A 22003-nucleotide genomic window follows, 5' to 3' on the forward strand; every position below is an offset into this window, starting at 1 on the left:
TCACAACTTTTCTTATTGAAATCATTCCTTCTGCCCTGATGGCTGTGGTTCAGTTCATTGGGCATCAGTCTACAAAGCAAAGGGTTGTTGGTTCTATTCCATCTCAGAACATATGTCTAGGTTGTGGGTTTGGTGCCCTGGTCAGGGAATGTACAATAGATAACCCACTGATGTTTCTCTCCCACATCAATGTTTCTCTCCCTCTCCTTCTCTCTCCTTTCCCCTCTCTCTAAAAATAAATAAATAAAATCTTTTTAAAATAAAACAAAATAAAACCATTCCTTCCCCAAAACACATATAATCCTAACTTCTAAGGCTTGAAAACCTGGAGGTTATTTCAACTCCTAGTCCTTTATTATCGATATAAAATTTCCCACAATACTGCCTTGGAATTCTCCCCCTTCATTTCCATGTCCACAGCTAGTCACCTTTGCACCCATCCTTGTCATCTCACATTTAATTTAGGCACCCACTGGGACCTTCTCTCCCACCCCAACATTCCCAGAAGACAATGGAATGGCATATTGAAAGTGTTGAAAGAAAAAATAAACTGTGGATAAAAATTGTAACCAAAGTAGCAATATTTAAGAGATCGATATCTCCTATTCAATAATGTATAAATAAACTGTAGAGAAGATCAATAAGAAAATAGAGGACCTGAGCAACATTATAGATGAGCACTAACTGATGAAAACTCCAATCAACAACAAAATATATACTCTTCTCATAAGCACATGGAACACTTTGTATGATAGACCATATATTATGTGACAAAACAACTCTTAGTAAATTTGAAAAGATTAAAATTATACTAAGCATTGTTTTTTTGCAATGGAACAAAATTAGAAATCAGCAAAAAAGAAAAACTACATAACTTACAAATAGGGGGAAATTACCTACATAATCTTGGACAAAAGTGGACTAAAAAGAAATTACAAGGGAAATTAGAAAATGCTCTGAGATGAAGGAAAATTCAAACAAATCATATCAAAACTTATGCAGCAAAAGCAGTGGACAAAGGGAAATTTATAGCTATAAATGCTTATATTAAAAAAATCCAAGTTAATAACCTAATTTTATGCCTTAATAACCCAGAAAAGGAAAAGCACATTAAACCCAAAGTTAGCAGAAGAAAATAATAAGAATTAGGGCAGAGATAAATGAAATACAGATAAATGAAATGAGAAAAACAAAATAATCAACAAGATGAAAAGTTGGTTCTTCAAAAAACTCAATGAAACTGATGAATGTTTAATTCAATGAAAAAAAGATACCAAAGACAGAAGACAAATTATTAAAACCAGAAATAAAAGTAGTGACATTACTATAGAACTTACAGAAATAAAAATGATTAGAAGAGAATGTTATGGATAATTGTATGCCGCTTAGATAACCTAGATGAAATATACAAAATTCTAAAAACATACAAACTATAAACATTGAATCAAGAAGAGAAAGAAATATGAAAGACCTCAAGTCAATAGCAAGTCAAGAGAGTGAATCAGCCATCAAAAACCTTACAACAAAGAAAAACCTAGGGACAGATAGCTTCACTGGTCAAATTTCTCCCAATTATTAAAGAAGAATAAGCACCAATCTTTCTCAAACTTTTCCAAAAGATGAAAGAGGAGGCAATACTTACCAACTCATTCTATTACTCCAACATCACACTAAAACCAAAGTCAAATACATCAAAATAAAAGAAAATTATAGCTCAATATTCCTTATGACTCTACAAGAAAAAGCCTGCAACAAAATACGAGCAAAAAATATTCTATCAAAATTTTTATACACCATGACAAAAGATTTATCTGAAGAATACAAGGGTGTTAAAAATATGAAAATCAAACACTTCTCCAAGGAAGACATACAGAGGATCCAGAGACACATGAAAAGATGCTCAGTATTGCTAGCTATCAGAGAGATGCAAATTAAAATCACAATGAGATATCACTTCACACCAGTCAGAATGGCCATTATAAACAAAGCAACAAACAAGTGTTGGAGAGGTTGTGGGGAAAAGGGAACCCTAGTGCACTGCTGGTGGGATTGCAGACTGGTACAACCACTATGGAAAACAGTATGGAATTTTCTAAGGAAACTAAAAATGAACCTGCCTTTTGACCCAACAATTCCACTGCTAGGATTATATCCTAAGAACCCTGAAACACCAGTCCAAAAGAACCTATGCACCCCAATGTTCATAGCAGCACAATTTACAATAGCCAAGTGCTGGAAGCAACCTAAATGCCCATTAGTAAATGAATGGATCAAAAAACTATGGTACATTTATACAATGGAATCCTATGCAGCACAAAGAAAAAAGGAGCTCCTACCCTTTGCGACAGCATGGATGGAACTGGAGAGCATTATGCTACGTGAAATAAGCCAGTCGGTGAAAGACAAATACCATATGATCTCACCTTTAACAGGAACCTAAACAACAAAACAATCAAACAAGCAAAATATAACCAAAGACACTGAAATAGAGAACAGGCTGACCAGAGGGGAGAGGGGAGGGAATTTCAGGGGGAAAGGGGAAGGGTTTGCAGGAACAAGTATAAAGAACACATGGACAAAAACTAGGAGGAGATGGAAATGGGAGGGAGGTTGGGAGGGCTGGGGGAGGGCGGTTGGTTGGGATAGGAGTAAAAGACAGAAAACTGTACTTGAATGATTAAATAAAAAATATATTAAAATATGAAAATCAATATAACATGTTGGTGCAATGAAAGGGAAAAATTACACAATCACATCACATTTGATGTAGAAAAAGCATTTGAAAAATCCAAGTCTTTCGTGATATAAACACTCAACAAACTAGAAGTAAAAGACAACTTCCCCAACATGATTAAGGGCACTTATGAAAAACCTATAGTTAACATTATACTCAATGATGAGTAAATAAAAGCTCTCTCCCCAAGATCAGAAAAAAGACAAAGATGCCCACTTTCACCATGTCTGCTCAACGTTGTAATGTAATGGAAGTTCCAGTCAGAGCCAATAAGCAAAAAAAAGAAATAAAAGGCTCTGTAATTAGAAAGGAAAAAGTAAAACCACCTTTATTTACAGATAACATAATCTTGTAGATATAAATTTCTAAGGAATCCACATACTAAACAGAAACCCAACAATAAGAACTTATAAACTAATTCAACAAAATTTCAGGACACATAACCAACACACAAATAAGTTGTATTCCATACACTAGCAATGAACAATGAATGTGAAAACAAAAATTTAAAAAACATTTTATTTACAATAGAATCAGAAAAAAAATAAAACAGGCTGAAGACTTGTACAATGGCAACTATAAAAAATGCTAAGAGAAATTAAAGAAAATGTAAGTAAATGGAAAGATATCCCATATTCATGAACTGGAGGATGATACTGTAAGATGGCAAGCCTACCAAAAGTAATCTACAGATTCAATGCAATCTCTAAAAATCTCAGTGGCCCCTTTTGCAGAAATGTAAAAAACATATTCTAAAATTAACATGGAGTTGCAAGGGACCTCAAATAGTGAAAACAATCTTGAAAAAGCAAAAAGTTGAAGGACTCACTCTTTCCAATTTCAAAACTTACTACAGTACTACAGCATTGTAGTATAAATAGTATATGATGTTGGCATATGAATAGATATATAGACTACTAGTATTGAACTGAGAGTCCAGAAATAAATTCACAGATGTATCCTCAGTGGATTTTTGACAGGGTGCCGAAACCATTAAATGATGAAAGAATACTTTCTTCAACAAATGGTACTAAGACAACTGAATACCCAGTTGCAAAAGAATGAAGTTAAATTCTATCTCACACCATATACAAAAATTAATTCAAAATAGATGAAAGATCTAAATTAAAGAGCTAAAATTTGAGACTAAAACATGAATAGATCTTCATGACCTTGGACATGTCAATCAGGTGTAGGTATGATACCCAAAGCACAAGCAACAGAATAAAAAATAATTAATTATACCTTATCAAAATTAATTATTTGTGCACCACAGGACACTATAAAAAATAAAGGTGACCTAGAGAATGAGAGAATACTTGAGAATCATATATCAGGTAAGGATTCAGTACCAAGAGTATATCAAGGACTCACACTTCAACAAAAAGAACAACGAAGGAGTAAGAAAGAAAAAAGAGAGAGAGAGGAAAGAAGGCAGGAAGGGAAGAAGGTAAAATGGGAGGAAGAAAGAAGAAAAGAAAGTAAAAGAAAGAAAAAAATTGGCAAAGAACTTGAACAGATACTTCTCCAAGAAGGTATACAAGTACATAAAAAGATGATCAACATCATTAGTCATTAGGGAAATGCAGATCAAAACCACAATAAGATACACTTCACAATGATGAGGACAGCTATAATAAATTAAAAGGAAAATAACAAGTGGTCATGAGGACATAGAAAATACTGGAACCCTCATATATTACTAGAGGAAATATTAAATGTTGCAGCCACTATAGAAAACAGCTTGGCAGTCCTTCAATAAGTTAAATATAGAATTTATGACCTATTTATAACTCCTAGTTATACATCCAAGAGAAATTAAAAAGTGTTCAAACAAAATCTTAATACATAAATGTTTATAGCAGTGCTGTTCACAATAACCAAAGTGTAGAGGTAAGGTAAATAAGTATGAACAGACAACTGGATAAGCAAAATACTCATACAATGGAATATTATTCAGTCATAAAAGGAATGGTGTACTGACACATGATGAACTTCAAAACAATGTGTTAAGTGAAATAAACCAGGCATAAAAGGCCACATACTATATGTTTTCATTTATACATAATGCTCATTGAAGGTAAATCTATAGAGACAGAAAATGTAGGTGTTTCTGGGGCAAAGGAGAAATGGAGAATGACTGTTTGATGGGCATGGGGTTTGTGGGAGGAGTGATGAAAACGTTTGAAGTGACAGTTGTACAGCATTGCCGATGTACTAAAATGTCACTGGAATGTATACTTTAAATGGTTAATTTTATGTTATTTAAAATTTTCCCTAATAAAAAAAGCAAAATAAGAGATTAAGAACTCAGGATTATGATTAGTCTGGGTGGAGGCATGATGATGAGTAAGATAGGAAGGAAAGTGGCCTATTATTAGGTTACTGTTAAGAATCAACTTATGTTCCCACAACTAGCATCCCACTCAAAGGGGAAAATCTAAAAGCTTTTTCTTTAACATCAGGAACAACACAAGAATGCCCACTTTTATTCAACATAGTATTATAACTCCTGGCCATACAAATCACACAAAGGAAGAAATAAAAGATATCCAAATTGAAAGAAGTAAAACTGGGGGAGAGAATCACAGGGGAAAGGGGGAAGGACTTACATGAGCAAGTATGAAGGACACATGGACAATAACTAAGGTGGGGGGCGGAAATGGGAGGGAGGTGGGGAGCACTGTTAGGGGCAGGGCTGGGAATATAAGGCAGAGAACTGTGCTTGAACAAGGTTTAAAAAAAGAAGAAGAAGAAATGTGAGTAAAATCATCAAAAAAAGAGAAAGAAGTAAAACTGTCATTATTTGCAGATGACATAATACAATATACAAAGATTTTGAAAGATGCCACCAATAAACTACTAGAACTGATAAATAAATTCTGTAAAGTAGCATGATACAAAGTCAATATTCAGCAATCAGTTGCATTTTATATACCAATAAAAAACTTTAAGAGATTAAAAAAACAATTGCATTTACAATTGTGTTAAAAAGAGTAAAGTACCTAGAAATAAATTTAACTGAGGAGATAAAAAAAAACTTGTGTTTAGAAAACTATAAGGCATTGAAAAAGAAATCAAAGAAGATCAGAATAAGTGGAAAGGTATACTGTGTTCATGGATAGTAAGAATTAATATCTTTAAAGGTTCTTACTACTCAAAGCAATTTACAGATTCAGTGCAGTCCCTGTCAAAATACCGACAGTGCTTTTCACAGAACAAAAACAAATAGTCCTAAAATTTGTATGGAGCCACAAAACCCTGAAATAGCTGAAGCAATCTTCACAAACAATAACGTTGGAGGGATCATGGTACCTGATATCAAACTATACTACATGGCTACAGTAATCAAAATAGCATAGTACTGGCAAAAACAAAACAAAGCAAACAAACAAAAAACCTGACACATAGATCAATGGAACAGAATACAAAGACCAGAAATAAATGCATGCCTACATGGTCCATTGATATATGACAAAGGAGGCAAGAATACACAATGGGGGCATTAACAGTCTCTTTAGTAGAGAGTGGTGGAAAAACTGAACAGATACATGCAAAAGAATAAACTCAAAATAAATTAAAGACAAATATAAAACCTGAAGCCATCAAACTCCTGGAAGAAAATATACACAGTAAAGTCTTTGACATCATTTTAGCAATTTTTTGGATATGTCTCTGTGAGTAAAAGAAACAAAAGAAACAAACAAATGGGACTCCATCATACTAAAGAGTTGTTGCACAGAGAAGAAAACCATCAACAAAATGAAAAGACAACCTACCAAATGGAAGAAGATATTTGCTTATTATACATCCACTAAGGGTTTAATATCCAAAATGTATAAGAAACTCATACAACTTAACACAAAAAACTTCAAACAATCCAATTTTTAAGAAAAGAACAGAAGACCTTTATAGACATTTCCCCAAAGAGAGCATACAGATAGCCAATAGACATGTGAAAAGATGCTCAACATCACATCAGGGAAATGAAAATTAAAATCAAAATGAGATATCATCTCATACCTGTCAGAATGGCTATTATCAATAAATCACGACTCTGGCCAAAATGGAGGCATAGGTACACTTTGCCTTCTCATACAACCAAAAGAAGGACAGCAACAAATTTTAAAATGAAAAACCACCAGAACTGACAGAAAATTGAACTGTATGCAAGTCTAACAACCAAGGAGTTAAAGAAGAAACATCCATCCAGACTGGTAGGATGGGTGGAGACAGGCAGCTGGGATGGAGAGGACAGGTGCCAAGGTGGTGTTTGGAGGACCTTGGCAGGCCAGGCAGCAGCTGGCAGACCAGGCAAGGCAGCGGCTGGCAGAGCAGACAATCCTACATTTGTATGGAGATAAAGTGGGAGGAACAATGGGGGAGGGAGACAGACCATGCAACCCAGGGTTCCACTGCAGGGAAATAAAGCCTCAAAACCTTCGACTAAATAACCTGTGGGGGTTGAGGCAGCAGGAGAAACTCCCAACCTCATAGGAGAGTTCATTGGAGAGACCCACAGGGTCCTAGAACATACACAAAACCACCCACCTGGGAATCAGCACCAGCAGGGCCCAATTTGCGTGTGTGTAGAGGAAGTGACTGAAAGTCAGGAGAGAGCTGAGAAGGCAGCAGCATCGTTCCCCTTCAGAATCCTACACCAGATACAGTGCCACAACATAGCAAAATGGGTTGCCTCACCCTGGCAAATACCTGAGGCTCCGCCCTTTACTATGTAACAGAAGCACCAAGACAAAAAAATATGGCCCAAATGAAAGAGCAGATCAAAACACCAGAAAAAGTACAACTAAACAATGAAGAGATAGCCAACCGTTCAGATGCAGAGTTCAAAACACCGGTAATCAGGATACTCAAGAAATGGTTGAGTATGGTCACAAAATAAAGGAAAAAGTGAAGGCTATAAAAAGTGAAATTTTTTAAAAAATGTACAGGGAACCAACATTGGAGGGAAGGAAATCATGACTCAAATCCACGATTTGGACCAGAATAAGAAATAAACATTAAACCAGCACACAATGAAGAAACAAGAATAAAAAAAAATGAGGAGAGGCTTAGGAACCTCTGGGACATCTTTAAATGTTCCAATATCTGAATCACAGGGGTTCCAGAAGGAAAAGAGTAACAGCAAGAAATTGAAAACTTACTTGAAAACATAATGAAGGAGAACCCCAATCTGGCAAAGGAAATGGGCTTCCAGGAAGTCCTGGATGTTCAGAGAGTTCCAAAGAAGTTGGACTCGAGGAAGCACACACCAAGGCACACCATCATTAAATTACCCAAGATTAAAGATAAGGAGAGAATCTTAAAAGCAGCAAGAGAAAAGGAGCGAGATACCTACAAAGGAGTTCCCATCAGACTCTCAGCTAGTTTCTCAAAAGAAACCTTATAGGAAAGAAGGGGCTGTAAAGAAGTATTGGAAGTCATGGAAAGCAAGTACATGCATCCAAGATTACTCTATCCAGCAAAGCTTTCATTTAGAATGGAAGGACAGATAAAGTGCTTCTCAGATAAGGCAAAGTTAAAGGAGTTCATCATCACCAAGCCCTTATTATATGAAATGTTTAAGGGACTTATCTAAGAAATAGAAGAAGATAAAAAATATGAACAGTAAAATGACAAACAACTATCAACAACTGAACCTAAAAAAACAAAAACAAAAATGAATTAAGCAAACAATTAGAAGGGGAACAGATTAACAGAAGTAGAGATTACATAGAGGGTTATCAGCAGGGAGTAGCAGAGGAGAGAATGGGGGAAAAGGTACAGGTAATAAGAAGCAGGTATAAATAGTAGGTACAAAACAGACAGGGGGAGGTTAAGAATAGTATGGGAAATGGAGAAGCCAAAGAACTTATATGTACAATCATGGACATGAACTAAAGTGGGGGGATGCTGATGGGAGGAGAGGTAGAGGATAGAGGGGAATAAAGAGGGAAAAATGGGACAACTATAATAGCATAATCAATAAATACTTTTAAAAACATAAAATAGAATACTTCCCCCCCCCCAAAAAAAAAGTGGAAAAAAATCACCAAACAACAAGTGTTGGTGAGGATGTGGAGAAAAGAGAATCCTCATAAACTGTTGATAAGATTGCAAATTGGCGCAGCCACTATGGAAAACAGTATAAAAATTCCTCAAGAAATAAAAAGTGGAACTATCTTATGACCCCAAAATTACACTTCTAGGTATGTATCTGAAGAAATCCAAAACACTAATTCAAAAAGATATAAGCACCCATGTTTATTGCAGCATTATTTACATAGCCAAGATATGGAAGTAGCCTAAATGTCCACTGATAGATGAATGGAGAAATAGTACACATGTACAGGGAAATATTACTCAGCCATAAAAAGAATGAAATCTTGCCACTTGCAACAGCACAGATGGACCTAAAGGGTATTATGCTAAGTAAAATATGTCAGAGAAAAACAAATGCCCTATGGTTTCACTTGTATGTGGAATCTAAAAAACAAAACAAACAAACAGAAACAAACTTGGATACAAAGAACAAATTGATAGTCACCAGTTGGGAGGTGGGTGAGGGATGTTTAATCACTATGTTGTACACCTCCAGAATCTAATATATTGTATGTTGAATGTAATTGAAAAGAAAATTTTAATTAGATAATAAATAAATAATAAAAATAAATAAACACCACTCCCCGCCCATCCAAAAGAGTCAACTTTTGCTCTGGTGATAGATTTTACATTATGCCATAATTATTCCATGACGAGTGCTTATTAATTACATTATTATTATAGATTAGCTAGACTGACAAAGTTGAGTCATACAAGGACCAATGAACAGTGTATATAATGAAACATGATTATGATTAAGCATTCGCTATGTAGTTGAAGTCCAAATCAAAGATATTTTACAAAATCATCTGGCTCCATAATGGTCAAAGGGGCTCAGGGGCCTGTGAACCACGTGACAAATGGTGCTGTGCTTTATTTGGTGTGGTAGCCACAGCGCCAGCTGAAGGCTTGACCTGCTGTAGGTGAGGAGAAAAGGAGACAGTGATGGTGGGCACAGGTAAGGATTCCTGTTTCTGGATAGTATTCCAGTCCAGGTGAATTGGTTGCCAGAGTCAAGGTTAACTTTCCAAAACTGGAAAGCAGTACAACATCCCCCAAACCTCTGGTCTTTCTTAGGTTGGTTTCTCGCATAGAAATAAAGCAAAATATGTCACATTAAGTGGTTCTGTGAACTTCTAATCACAATAGTCAATTGCATTAGGATTCTTTTTAAAAATAACACTTATTGGTTTTTATTCTGGTGTAATTTATAGTGACTGTGGAAAAAATTTAGAGAAAGGGAAGAGATCCCATAATGCTGTGCCATAGTAATGTCAGGTATTAATAAATAATAAGGGAAACTGGGTTAGGGATGTACAGAAACTTTGTACTATCTTTGTAAATGGTAAATCTACCGCCATTCTAAAATTAAAAAAATATTTTAAACTAAATAGTTACCCTGGCTCAGTCATTCCTGTATTCATTCACTTCACTTACAGTATTATCTACTGAGCACCTACTATGTCTCAGATACTGCCACTGAAGATACAAAGATGAAAAAACCCAACATAATTCCTGCCATCAAGGAGATCACAGTGCAGTGGAAAAATGAAACAAACACTAAGGGGTTGTTAAATCATAGAAGGAAGATGTCTCTCACCTCTTTCAAAATTAAAAATTTCAAATCATGGGCATGTCTGTGTTTGTCATTACTATGGAGGGCCTACCATATTTCTGACATATAGTGGGTGTGTAATTCAAGTTCAGAGAGCGAATGAGTAGAATATGAGAATGGGAGGATGAATGAATGGGTGAATGCATGGATCCCTGTACAGATAAGGTTGACTAGTGCAGGGAATCACTACTCTCAAAATTAAAAATGATCTCCTTCAGTCTTCATTTATAACAGGAAAATTTGCCCTGGCTGATGTGGCTCAGTAGATTGAGTGCCGGCCTGTGAACCAAAGGCTTCCTGGTTTAATTCCCAGTTGGGGCACATGCCTGGGAATGTGGGCCAGGTCCTCTGTAGGGGGCACACAAGAAGCCACTCCACATAGATGCTTCTCTCTCTCTTTTTCTCCCTCCCTCCCCCTCTCTCTAAAAATAAATAAATAAAATATTTTAAAATATAAAAATAAAAATAAATTTAAAAAATAAAATGAAAGGAAAATCTTTAAGAATTTAAAGGCTTAGGCTGAAGACAATACAGTCTGGTAATTTGACAACCAAGGAACAGGATTTCCAAAGAGGAGCAAAAAGCAGCTCTGGAGCCAGATAAGGCAGATCCATAACAGGAGGCCCAGCCTCCCCGTCGCAGCAGGAGCAATGGTCTGAATCTAGTCTTACAGCAGAAGGACAGGTTAGCTGTTGGTATCTCTGCAAGCCAGACCTGTGCTGGAGGACAAGACATGAATAGGAAGCAACATGCCCTACGGGGGTGCTGTCTCACCATTGACTATACAGGCAGGAAGGGTAGATAGATGGGCAACATGACCAGGACAGGCTGCACTCCAGCTGCACAGGGATGCACCCATCACCTATCCTCCTATTATTCTCATATTGCACTGCTCACTCTCTGAACATGAATTAAACACCTGCTCTACGCCTGGAATAGGCCATCCACAATAAGAACAAACACAGGTATACTAGGTGACACAGGGAGAAAATGTTCCAGGCTTACACGCTAGAGAGAGCATGAAAGCTTCATGACATTTCAAGCACTTCGGTGAAGCTGGGGCATAAAGTGTGGGCTGGGGATGGCAAGAGAGAAGATTGGAGGTGGTGACAGAGGCCAGACCATGACGTGTCCTGTGGGTCCTATAAGGAATTTAGACATTTTCCTGATGGCAAGAGAAGCCAGGAAGGGGTTCAAGCACAAGATGTGCATGGATGCGTCATATGATCAGATATAGACAATTACAGAAGACATTTGGGTAGCTGCTGCTACTGTTGTGGGGACACTGACCTAGGATAGCTAACCTGGAGGCAGAGAGATCACATGATGTAGTCAAAAAGTAGAAGTGGGCCCTGGCTGGTGTAGCTCAGTGGATTGAGCACGGGCCTTCGAACCAGAGGATCGCGGTTCGATTCCCAGTCAGGGCACATGCCTGGGTTCCAGGGCAGGTCCCCAGTAGAGGATACATGAGAGGTAATCACACATTGATGTTTCTCTCCCACTTTTTCCTTCCCTTCCCCTCTCCCTAAAAATAAATACATAAAATATTTTTTAAAAAGTAGAAGTGGGATTGGACACACCACTGGATGTAGGAAATAAAGAAGTAGGAGGATTTGGGGATAATTTCCAAGTTTCTGGCCTGGGTGAATACACAGACTGCCAGAGTAGACTAATATTGACAATAAACACAAACACTGTGTTCCCAGGATGTGTTAGACACTACTAAGCTGTGAGCGAGTGCTGGCGTCCTAGGGAGAAGTGGGTCCTCGGTGACCTAGTCCAGTTTCTCACCCTGCAAATACCAGCACTGGCTTTTACGTGCACATTCCAGGCTTTCTTCCAAGTAAACATCTTGCTCAACAGGTCAGAATATATTAATTACACACCCAAAAAGTTTAAAGTAAACATTTTTAGATAAAATGTTAAAATATAAAAAAAAATCCCATACCCTTATAAATAAAACAATTTCTACAATAATTTTTAAATGAATATGTGATTCTATATTAAAAAAGCAATATTCTGAAGGTTGTAGTTATCACTAGATAAACAGTATTCATTTTACATAAGCGAGCACACTCACCAAGGTAAAATTATCCAACTGAAGTAAAAATGGGGCCAACATGGGTGTGTTTAAAATTAGCCAGTAATTTCAGAGGAAAAATCAGGAAGTTGGGTGGGATAGAAAAGCAGCATATGATTGCCTAGTTGATTTCCCAACATAGGGCAACCTTGGTGAAGGAAAGAAAGGATTACGTAAGTCCAACTGTTTTTCAGACAGGGAATCACAAATTGTGAGTGCCACTATGAAATTTTCTACTCAGCTACTGATCACTACTGTAAAATGACTTTAAATATTTTTAAGTTAAAAATTTCAATTACAGTAAAAAGCAATAGCATCTAATTTTCCATGCTAATAACTGAAGCTGCATATATTTAAAAAATACAGTCACATTTTCTCTATTTTTTCAAGCATACATTCTTCTCTATTCTTTTGTCAAATACAAACCATCACCTCTCCTACAACAATATACTGTTGGTACCTGATTCAATATACCTTTGCCTCCTTTAGTTTGTACCAATGCAAACTTGAAATATTTTAATATGATATATTAAATTATAACTAGGATAATTGAAATATATAATATCTCTGATCTGTTTATTCAATATAATCATTGCCATAGGAACAAAGAAAAACAAGTTAATAAGTGCACATATTTTTGTGTGAATGAATAATATGTAGACATTCATTCTAATATTTTATTAACATCAGAAAAATCAATAAAAACTAAGAATAAGGTAAAAAATAAAAAATAAAAATAAAATTTTCAATTACAGTTGACATTCAGTATTGTATTGGTTTCAGGTGTACAGCATAGGGGTTAAACATTTATATAACTTACAAAGTAATACCCCAATAAGTCTTGTCCCCACCTATAGTTATTATAATATTATCAACTATATTCCCTAAGCTGTACTTTAAATCCCCATAACTATTTTGTAACTGTCATTTGTACTTCTTAATCCCTTCTTCTTTTCCAATCTGCCCCCACACCCCACTTCCCTCTGGCAACCATCAGCTTATTCTCTGTATCTATGAGTTTGCTTGTCTCTCTTGTTCATCTATTATGTTTTTTAGATTCTCTGTATAAGTGAAATCATATGGTATTTTTCTTTCTCTGTCTAACCTATTTCACCTAACACAATATCCTCTAGGTCCATCCATGTTAGTATAAATAGTAAGATTTCATTCTTTTTTATGACTGAGTAATATTCCACTAATATATGTGCCCTTTTCTCTTTATTTCTTATATATTTCTTGTGTATTTTTAGTTTGTGGTTACCATGTGCTTCATGTGTACCAAGCTTTGTTTATAGTAAGATATTTTAAGCTGATAGTTTCTTAAGTTTGAACACATTCTACTCTCACTACCATTTTACTCCCTATACATGTATGTTTATGTCATTACTTGTGTGTGTTTGTGTGTGCCTGTTAATTTACCTTTTAATTATTTATGATTATCCTACTTTTGCCTTTTAAGCCTTGTACTAGCTTTATCTAATCTACTGCTGACTCCCTCTAATGTATTCTTCATTTCACTTACTGCATTCTTCATTTCTGACTGTTTTTTTTATGTTTTCTACCTTCATTTTTATCTTTTTTATCTGCTAATTAAAGTTCTCACTGAGATAATGTGTTACTTCCCTATGCTCATTGAGCATCCTTATAGCGAGTATTATGAACTCTGCATCTGGTTGATGGCTTGTCTCCATTTTAGTTATTTTTGCTGGAGCTTTGTCCTATTCTTTCATTGGGAATATATTTCTTCATTTCCTCATTTTTACTTCCTCTTTGTGTCTGTGTCTATGTATTAAGTAGATCTGCTATATTTCCCAGTCTTGGCAGAATGGCCTTGTGTAGTGGATGTTCTATGGGGCCCAGTGGTGCAATCTTTCTGATTACCGGAGCCAGGTGCTCCAGGGGTATCCCTTGTGTTGGTTGTGAGTGCTCTCCTGTTGTAGGTGAGCCTTGATTCCTATTGGAACATCAGTGGGTGAGACTGACCCTCAGGCTTATTGTCTGGGAGAACTGGCCATGGATTCAGTGAACAATCTGCTGTGTGGGGGCTGACCCCATAGAGCAGGATTTGCTTTAGCAAGGCTCAAGAGCTTGCTGAGTCCACCCTTTGGATGTGTCACTTGTGGAAATAAATGGACAGCTCCTCTGAAGCTGGCCACTAGGTATATTTTTTCAGGGGCCTTTTGGGAGGTGCTTCCAGTGCAAGCCATGGTCAGCTACTGCCTGTGTCCAGCCTGTGGCTGCCTGGTAGGAGGTACAAAGTGATCTTCAGTTGGTTGCTGATGGTACTGGGCTTTTAAGTAAGTGGGAGTGTTATACTGTGAACCAAAGCCAGATGATTCTAGTGCAGGGCTAGGGGCTGCTTAGTAGGAGGCACAGGGCATGCCAAGGCCAGCTAACACTTTGGGGGATTTATGGACCTTTGAGAGATTTTAGGAAAGCCTGTAGTGTGGAACCAAGCTGGTCTCTTGTGTGGGTTAGCTTTTAAAAGAGGTTCCAGCCCAGGCACATGATTTGGGTGGAGGGGGATCTCAGAGTATAACCAGGGTAGCCAGATTAATAGAGCTTCAAACTTGGTGCCCACCTGTACCAGCAGGTGGAGTGTGTGGAGAGCTCAACAAAAGAACAATGGCATCTACATGCACCTCCCCTCCAGCCCTTGCCCTGAAGCCAGACAATTCAGTTCCTCCCATATGTTACTGGTACCCCTCTAGCAGCTCTCCCTTCTCTGGTACTTTTGTTTGTGACTGAGGGCAAGTGTTTGTGATTCAGTGACTCTGTGTGTGGGCCCCTTAAGAGAACTCCTGGGATTCCAGAAGCACTCCATCTCGTGCAGTCTGAGTATCCATGAATCTTCACAGCCAGCTATCATGGGGACTCCTCTTCCCAGCACTGATGCTCCAGGTTAAGGAGCCCCGTGTGGCACTGGGACCCTTCACTCCTCAATGAAGACCTCTGCAGCTGCTTCGCATTTCTGTTGCTCCTACCAGTCTTGATTGGTTTTTTATGTCCTTAGCTATGGGAGTTTTATTCAGCTAGTCTTCAGGTGGATGTCTCATAATTTAGTTGCAAATCTGATGTAGCTATGAGAGGAGGTGAACATAGCATTAACCTTCTCTGCCATCATGACTGGGCATTCTTGACTTCTAACAATTTGAAAGTACGAAAAGTACTGAGTCAAACCTATGAATCAACTCATAGCTATTAATGTGAATGTTAAGTATACTACACATGGTCTCAGGGAATTAGCCATCACCTCTCATGCCAAAACTTCATCACTTACAAGACAGCTGGGATGCAGTCTCTCAGCATCTGTAAAGACCACATGTATGGATATAACTTCTATTTTAAAATAAAAACATAATGGCCATGACCAGTCAGTATCAATCAATTTTATTTTAAAAACTGAAGATTATCTCAACTGCCCTAATTAAATATATAAAAATTTAAAATATCATGTCCTTTCTTCTAAATTAACTCATCATAAACTTGACAAGATATGTGGGAAATCTGGGAAGTGTATGAACTGACAGAGAACCATATGAATTCAGTGCATATTTTACATAATGGGACTGAATTTTTTACCTAAGTTTTCACAAAAAGTTTCTCAAAACCTATGACAGAGATGGAAATCAAATCACCTCTTTCCCAGAATGGAATTTCTTCACTAAACAAATCCCCATCCCAAACAACTAAACAGGGAGTTAAAACACTTTAGAAGCAAAAAATGTAGAGAAAGATAATTACAGTCATGAAGTAATCTGGCTTTAGTTTTCTCTTGATATTTTGTCTTTCTCTTATTTACCTAGAAAGTATTTTTATAATAACAAATAGTGTTTGGGGGTCTAAATATTTTATTATTTTAAATATATTTTATTGACTATGCTATTACGGTTGTCCCATTCCCCCCGCCCCCACCTTTGTTCCCCTCTGCCCTGCACACTCCTCCTGCCCACATTTCCCCATTTTAGTTCATGTCCATGGGTCATACATATAAGTTCTTTGGCTTCTACATCTCCTATACTGTTCTTAACGTCCTCCTGTCTATCTTCTACCTACCATTTATGCTACTTATTCTCTGCAACTTTCCCCCCTCTCTCCCCCTCCTGTTCCTCTGTTGATAACCCTCCATGTGATCTCCATTTCTGTGCCTCTGTTCCTGTTCTAGTTGCCTAGTTGGTTTTTCTTTTTGTTTTAGGTGTGGCTGTTAATCATTGTGAGTTTGCTGTCATTTTACTGTTCAGGTTTTTTATATTCTTTTTCTTAGATAAATCTCTTTAACATTTTATATAATAAGGGCTGGGTGATAATGAACTCCTTGAACTTGATCTTATCTGAGAAGCACTTTATCTGCCCTTCCATTGTATTTTTTTTTCACCAATAACTTTTATTTTTTTGTTTTAATTTTTTATTTTTAATACATTTTATTGATTATGCTATTACAGTTGTCCCATTTCCCCTCTGCTTTCATTCCTCTCCACCCTGCACACCACATCTCCCACCATTCCCCCCTTTAGTTTATGTCCATATGTCACAAGTTCTTTAGCTCCCACATTTCCCACACTACTCTTGCCCTCTGTCCTCTCTATTTTCTACCCACCATCCATGCTACTTATTCTCTGTACCTTCTCCTCCTTTCTCCTCCTCCCACTTCCCTGTTGCTAACCCTCCATGTGATCTCCATTTCTACAGTTTTGCTCATGATCTACCTGTCCTCTTAGTTTGCTTTTGTTTTATGTGTGGTTGTTAATAACTGTGAGTTTGCTGTCCTTTCACTGTTCATATTTTTATCTTCTTTTTCATAGATAAGTCCCTTCGACAGTTCATATAATAAGGGCTTGGTGATAATGAACTCCTTTAACTTGACCTTATCTGAGAAACACTTTATCTGCCCTTCCATTCTAACTGAGAGCTTTGCTGGATAGAGCAATCTTGGATGTAGGTTGTTGCATTTCATGACTTGGGATACTTCTTTCCAGCTCTTTCTTGCCTGTAAGGTCTCTTTTGAGAAATCTGTTGACAGTCTTATGGGAAGTCCTTTGTAGGTGACTGTCCCCTTATCTCTTGCTGCTTCTAGGATTCTCTCCTTCATTTTAATATTGCCTAATGTAATTATGATGTGCCTTGGTGTGTTCCTTCTTGGGTCCAACTTCTTTGGGACTCTCTGAGCTTCCTGGATTTCCTGGAAGTCTATTTCCTTTGCCAGATTGGGGAAATTCTCCTTCATTATGTTTTCAAATAAGTTTTCTATTTCTTAATTTTCTTCTTCTTCTTCTGGTGCCCCTATAATTCAGATGTTGGAACATTTAAAGATGTCCTGGAGGTTCTTAAGCCTCTCCTCATTGTTTTGAATTCTTATTTCTTCATTCTTCTCTGATTGAATGTTTCTTTCTTTCTTCTGGTCCACTCCATTGATTTGAATCCCAGTTTCCTTCCCATCACTATTGGTTCCCTGTACATTTTCCTTTATTTCACTTAGCATCATCTTCATTTTTTCATCTAATTTGTGACCAAATTCAACCAATCCTGTGAACATCCAGATTGCCAATGTTTTGAACTGTGCATCTGGTAGGTTGCCTATCTCTTTGTTGCTTAGTGTATTTTTTTCTGGTGCTTTGATCTGTTCTTTTACTTGGGCCATTTTTTGTCTCTGTGTGGCTGCTACATACAAGGGCAGAGCCTTAGGTGTCCACCAGGACAGGGCAACCCATGTCGTTGCTTTGTGACACGGTATGTGGGGAAGGGGTTGAGAGGGAACAATGGTGCTTGCTCTGCTCCCTGCTGGATTTCAGTCACTTCCCCTGCTTCCCACAAGCAAAGTGGGCCTTTCTGGTGCTGATTCCTGGGTGGGTTGGCTTCTGTATGTTCTAGGACCCTGTGGGTCTCTCCAACGAACTCTCCTGTGAGGCTGGGAGTTTCTCCTGCTGCCACCTCAACCCCCACAGGTGTTTTCAATCAGTGGTTTGAGGCTTTATTTCTCCAGGTTGGGACACCAGGTTTTATGGTCTGTCTCACTCTGCAGGTGTTCCTCCTGGTTTGTCTGCCCTTAAATATAGGACCACCACCTCCTTGCCGGTCTACCAGCTGCAGCCTTGCCCACAGCACTCCACAATCCACTGCTTCACTGGGTTCAACAGCCACCACCTTGCCAACCCTGATCCTCTACCACTGCTTTGCTACAAGTCCTCTCTGCCCATCTGCCCATCTCTGCCCCTCCTATCAGTTTGGATGGATGTTACTTCTTTAACTGATAGGTTGTCAGACTTCCATACAGTTCAATTTTCGGTCAGTTCTGGTTTTTTTAATTGTTGTTGTCCTTCTTTTGGTTGTGTGAGGAGGCACAGTGTGTCTACCTACACCTCCATCTTGGCCGGAAGTCTGGGGGTCTAAATATTTTAAATGAAATATGAGAGTGAGAGAAGCAACCACACATTATTTCTCCCCCTCTCTTTCTCCCTTATTTCCTCTCTGTCTAAAAACAGCTAAAATATTTTTTTAAAAGAGCAGAGCAGAAGCAATTGAAATAGAGTCTAAAAAACCAATACAAAAGGTCAAAGAAACCAAGAGCTGGGTCTTGAAAATGATAAATAAGATTGATAAATCTTTAAGCAGACTCATCAAGAAAAAAGGAGAGAGACTAGCTGGTGAAGATGGAGGTGTAGGTAGACACACTGTGCCTCCTCACACAACCAAAAGAAGGACAACAAAAATTGAGAAACAAAATAACAATAAAGAAATTGAACCATATGAAAGTTGGACAGTCGAGGAGCTGAAATAGACACATTCATCCAGACTGGTAGGCAGGGCAGAGGCAGGTGGCCAAGAGGACAGGGGTCGCAGCACAAGAAACAGTGACACCGGGTGTGCAAGGCACCCTGGTGCACAAGACAGCAGCAGGCAGACCCTGGGCATGCTGGCAGTGGGCAGACCCAGCGAGGGGGTGAGTGTGAAGCAAGGCACTGCACACAAGGTGGCTGGCTGACCGGGTGGTTATCCCACATTCGTGGACAGATAACCAGAGAGGGAGACAGACCCCGAACTGGAAAATAAAGCCTCAAAGCACCAATTCAAAATACCTGAGGGGGTTGAGTCACAGGGAGAGACTCCCAGCCTCACAGGAGAGTTCATTGGAGAGACCCACAGGATCCTAGAACACACACAAGCCCACCCACCTGGGGGAACCAGCACCAGAAAGGCCCAGTTTGCTTGGGGGAAGTGGCAGAAGGGACTGAAATCAGAGAGAGAGCACAGCAAGTAGCATTGTTCCCTCTCTGACCCCACCCCCACATACAGCATCACAACCCAGCAACTTGGTCGCCCGGCCCTGGTGAGCACCTAAGGCTCCACCCCTTGTATGTAGCAGGCATGAACAGACCAAAACATCATGGCTCAAGAAGAACAGCTCAAAGCCCCAGAGCCAATACCTCTAAGCAACTAAGAGATAGGTAACCTATCAGATGCACAGTTCAGAACACTGGTGATCAAGATGCTCACAGAACTGGTTGATTTTGGTCACAAATTAGAGGAACATATGAAGGCTAAACTAATTGAAATGAAGGGAAATGTACAGGAAACAAAAAGTGACGGGAAGGAAACCGGGACTCAAATCAAGGGAGTGGACCAGAAGAAAGAAAAAATTGCCAAACAGAAAAGAATGAAGAAACAAGAATTCAAAACAATGAAGAGAGGCTTAGGAAACTCTAGGACATCTTTAAACGTTCTGACATCTGAATTATAGGGGTACCACAAAGGGACGAGGAAGAGCAATGAATAGAAAACTTATTTGACCAAATAATAAAGGAGAACTTCCCCAATCTGCAAAGGAAATAGACTTCAGGAAAGTTCAGGAAGCTCAGAGAGTCCCAAAGAACTTGGACCCAAGGAAGAACACACCAAGGCACATCATAATTACATTAGCCGAGATTAAAATGGAGGAGAGAATCCTAGAAGCAGCAAGAGATAAGGGGACAGGCACCTACAAAGGAGTTCCCACCAGACTGTCAGCTGATTTCTCAAGAGACCTTACAGGCAAGGAGCTGGAAAGAAGTATTCCAAGTCATGAAATCCAAAGACCTACAGCCAAGATTGCTGTATCCAGCAAAGCTTTCATTTGGAATGGAAGGGCAGATAAAGTGTTTCTCAGATAAGGTCAAGTTAAAGGAGTTCATTAGCACCAAGCCCTTATTTTATGAAATGTTAAAGGGACTTAAATAAGAGAAAGAAGATAAAAAACATTTATAGTAAAACGAAAGAAAATTCACAATTATTAACAACCACACCTAAAACAAAACCAACTAAGCAAACAACCAGAACAGGAGCAGAGCCACAGAAATGGAGATCACATGGAGGGTTAGCAACAGGGGAGTGGGAGGAGGAGAGGGGGGAAAGTAAAGAGAATAAGTAGCATAGATGGTAGGTAGAAAAAAGACAGGGAGAGGGCAAGAATAGTATGGGAAATGTAAAAGCTAAAGAACTTAATATAGATGGACATGAACTAAAGAGGGGATGTGGGTGGGAGAGGGTGTGCAGGGTGGAGGGGAATGAATGGGGGAAATGGGACAAATGTAATAGCATAATCAATAAAATATATTTTAAAAAAATTTTAAAGAGAAAAAGGAAAAAAGAGAGAGCCAAATAAATAAAATTAGAAATGAAAAAGAGAAGTAAAAACTGACACCACAGAAATACAAAAAAAATTATAAGAAAATATTATGAACAACTACATGCCAACAAATTGGACAATATATTAAAAATGTGTAAATTCCTAGATATGTACAATCTTTTTATACTGAATAAAGAAGAAACAGCAACAGACTGATTACAACCAATAAAATCAAAACCATAATCAAATAACTCTCAGTAAAGCAAAGCCCTGGACCAGATTGCTTCACAGGTGAATTTTGCCAAACATTCAAAGAAGAACTAATATCTACCTTCAAATTATTTCAAAAATTCAAGAGGAGGGAAGGCTGCAAAGCTCATTTTATGAAGCCAGTATTATACTAATTTCAAAACCCAATAAAAATACTAAGAAGAAAGATAATTATAGGCCAATACCCCTGATGCAAAACATAGATGCAAAATCTTCAAAAAAATATTAACAAAACAAATGCAGCAACATATTCAAACAAAAATGCAGCATGATCAAGTGGGATCTACTCCTGGGATGCAAGGTTGGTACAATATCTGCAAATAAATTAACATGATATGCCACATAAAAAATAAATAATAAAAATTATATGATCATATCAATAGATACAGGAAAAATCATTTGACAAAATGATTTGACAAAATCGAGCACCCATCTCTGATAAAAACTCTCACCAATGTGTGAATAGAGGGGCTATACCTCAACACAATAAAGGCTATATATGACAAACCACAACCAACATCATACTCAATGGGGAAAAGCCACACGCATTTTCCTTAAGATTAGGAATAAGATAGGAATGTCTACTTTCATCACTCTTATTCA

Source organism: Sturnira hondurensis, unplaced genomic scaffold (genome assembly GCF_014824575.4).
Source record: "Sturnira hondurensis isolate 20B ecotype Veracruz unplaced genomic scaffold, ASM1482457v3 Scaffold0010874, whole genome shotgun sequence".
In the NCBI taxonomy this organism is placed as follows: Eukaryota; Metazoa; Chordata; class Mammalia; order Chiroptera; family Phyllostomidae; genus Sturnira; species Sturnira hondurensis.